At 39.7% G+C, this 3,473-nt stretch overlaps 1 non-coding gene across 1 annotated transcript; it reads left to right on the top strand.

The window, feature by feature from the left end:
- Positions 1–695: 695 nt before the first annotated feature.
- LOC145603300 (small nucleolar RNA R71) lies at positions 696–802 on the top strand. The gene has a single exon (XR_014104818.1). It is a non-coding gene; the product is annotated as a small nucleolar RNA R71 (small nucleolar RNA).
- The last annotated feature ends 2,671 nt before the right edge of the window (positions 803–3,473 follow it).

Below are 3,473 nucleotides of genomic sequence, written 5' to 3'. Positions count from 1 at the left end.
GGGTAGAAGACAATTGGGCAATTTGGGTGTCCATGACTTTATTATGGGCTATAATAGAGTCAATCTGTTGGTCTCTACTCTCCATATGTTTTTGCATATTAGTCAGCATTGCCCTAATTTCTGATAAAGCAGGGTCAGAAGATGTAGTAGGGGGTTGTGATGGGGGTTTCTAATTTGCGTGAGGATGGTAATATTTCTGCTGTGGAGGGGGTGCTTGTTGTGGTTGTTGTGGAGGTGGAGGATTTTGAACATTGGTGCTACGGTAAGATAAGTAAGGATGGTTCCGGTAGCCAGGATTGTAGGAATTGGAGTATGGTTTGGAAAGCATTAACTTGCTCCATAGAACTCCTGCAATCTTGTTCATAATGACCTACACTGCCACATTAGCATTGTTAGCAACAGCAGAAACATTAGCAACAGAATTAGAATTGTTCGTGGTAAGATTATCTAATTTCTGACAAATAGAAGTAAGCTGGGCTTGCAAAAGAGTGACTGAATCAACATGATGCTTGCCCTTGTGAGCAAAACCTCTAGCATTCCCATATTGGGAATTATGGATTGCCATATCTTCAATAACCTGACCTGCATCATCAACATTTAAATTCATAAATCTACCGCTAGCTGCGGAGTCTAAAATTGTTCTAGATGCATTTCCTAATCCGTTGTAAAAGGCTTGAATTAGTTGCCACTTAGCCAAATTGTGGTGAGGGCACTCCCTCTGCAGATCTTTGAACCTTTCCCAAGCTTCATATAATGCTTCATCTAGTTCCTGGGCAAAGTTCTGAATGGCGCTTCTTAATAAAGCTGTTTTCTCTGCAGGGTAATATTTATTATAGAAATTCAATGCAAGAGTCTCCCAGTTAGTAATACCAAGTGCAGCTCTATTCAAACCATTAAACCATAATTTAGCTTTTCCACATAAAGAAAAAGGAAAAAGAATCTCCCTGATTTGATCCTGCGTTACCCCATTCTGCCTAATAGTATTGCAGTATTGACAGAAATCTGCAATGTGAAGGTTAGGATCTTCACCCTTTGCTCCACTGAATTGCTTTCTTTCTATCATCGTAATGAATTGGGGCTTGATCTCGAACTGGACTCCCTCGAGATCGGGCGTAGGAGAAAGATGCAGAAAATCTGTCAACGATGGTTGCGAATAATCGCTAAGCTTACGAGGTGGTGGAGGTGGTGGTGTACCCATCTCTAGTTCTGAATCAGATGAATGCTCCGAATCACTAGAAGAAGGTAATGGATTTCCAGGAATATCACTACTCCCGGAATCTGCTAAGATCTGTCTGTAAAGATTCTTTTGTCTATGAAACGAGCGTTCGATCTCAGGATCGAATGGAATGTAACCTGATCTGGAACACCTGGGCATAAACAAAGAACTAAAAAAACAGATATTAGTACTACCTCAAAGAACTAATGTCCCTTGAGGCAAAAGAGAAAATAATCTAAACTATAAAAACAATTAGAAATAAAAATAAAACCGTTTCCCCGGCAACGGCGCCAAATTTTGACAGGCTAAAGTCGTATCACCTAATCAAAAATAATTACCTAAGTCCACTAGCTAATGCAGATAGGGAAGTAGGGTCGAATCCACAGGGAAACAAGTCTTTTTATTCCTAATTAATTAATTATAATCTAAATTATTAAGGTAACCAATTTGTTGTTATAATACGAAACTATACTACGAAGATCAAGTTTAAGGAGAAAATCAGATATAAAAAGGCCTAGGGTCATAGGTTCACCAATAATTAATATTCCGGGATAAAACATAACAATCAATAATTAACATTGCACAGATAACATGATTAACAGGCTCTCGCAATTTATTAACCAACATAGATCTAACAGGCTCTCGCAATTTACTAGATCTAAGTTCCTATTGAAAATAGCCTTTAATATCAAATTAACATCTGCTCGATTCATCAATTCAATATTGCTTAACATTCACAATTAAATCACATCTGCTCGATTCATAATCTAATTGCAAAGAATTAAAACAATTCAATAAGAAATTATCATGCAAAGTCAATAATCAATAATAATAAATTACCCCTTCATATTAATTATGGATCCCCATAAACCCTAGAATTAAACTACTCGGACATAATTAAAACTAAACAAAGCATAATAATAAAGCAAGACATAACAGAGATCGGAAAAAATAAAATACTGAGATTAATTAAAGGAGAAATCGTACCAAGACGGCGGAATTACAAGAGTGTGAGGAACAAGGGAAGAAAATAAAATCTAAAGAGAGAAAGTTAAGTAGAGAGAAGGAGAGAAAACTAAAACTAGAGTAATAATAATAATAAGAGACTTCCTAATCTTGCCTCCTAAAATTACATTAATACTAAGCAAGAATTATCCGTTAAAACAAAGTAAATCGGAAAGCAAATCCCCTAGAAAATCTACACGCGCCCGGCCGGGCAGAGGGCCACCCGACCGGGCCCGCCATTCCTCTCAAAGTAGGCATCTCGCGCCCGTCCGGGCGCGTGCACCGGGCGGCTCTTGCTCTGGCCCGCCCAGCCGGGCGCGTGCACCGGGAAGATCATCTGAACTTGGGCGAGGCTCTTGGCCTCGGGCTTCTACCTTTGGGCCTCTGAACTTGGCCCAAATGCCATCGAACTGAGCCCTTAGTCACCGATTTGATGCCTCCAATCGGTCTTGGGCTATCGAACTGGGTCGCGGTCTTCCAATACTCGTAGATGCTCCTCTAAAAACCCGGGAAAATGCTCCAAGTATGCAAATTCCTACAAAACTTAAGCAAAACTACCAAAGCACTGGAAAACACAAATTAGTAATAAAAGTGGCTCGGTTGAGCCAAAAACACTACTAATTACGACCAAGGGACGGGGATAAACATATATATAAAATGAACACATCAATCACCTCAGCAGGCTTTTCCTCCTCATCGCTCACATACTCAACCAATTTAGCACCACAAATCCTCCTCCTAGCAATAATTGAAGCACGACGAACGAGTTTCATGTTACATGTTCCTCGTTGTGGCTTGTAGATGACACTGCCAGATCGCCGCTTAGATCCAGAGGGTTCAAGGTTCTCATGGAAAAATAGATCAAGATCTTTGTCCTTCGAAGTCGACATAGTGGGACTCAAGAAGAAGAAGAACAGATTTCAAGAACGGAGGAAGGAGAAAACAGAGATCCAGATGAAAGGGACGGAGATGAAGATCTAGAGAAAGAGAGAGAAAGAGGGGATGCAAATCGGCGAAGAGTGAGGAGTGAGAAAAAGATGAACTAGGGTTTTGGGGGGGGGGGATTTATTTTGGAGAATTCTCCTGAATAAATGCACTCAACCATATTCATCTGATGAATTGAATTTAGGAGCATTCAATTGAGTTGGTTAGGATGATGATGAATTTAAAGAGTTGGGGGTGTTTTTTTGTGGGAATGATCAATCTAATTAATCAGTTAGGAAGTGTAGTTACATTAGGTTATTAGTATATT

This window comes from Chenopodium album, chromosome 21 (genome assembly GCF_948465745.1).
Source record: "Chenopodium album chromosome 21, dcCheAlbu1.1, whole genome shotgun sequence".
NCBI classification, from domain to species: Eukaryota; Viridiplantae; Streptophyta; class Magnoliopsida; order Caryophyllales; family Amaranthaceae; genus Chenopodium; species Chenopodium album.
The sequence above is the reverse complement of the archived record's forward strand: the minus strand, read 5'-3'. Positions and strand labels throughout refer to the sequence as shown.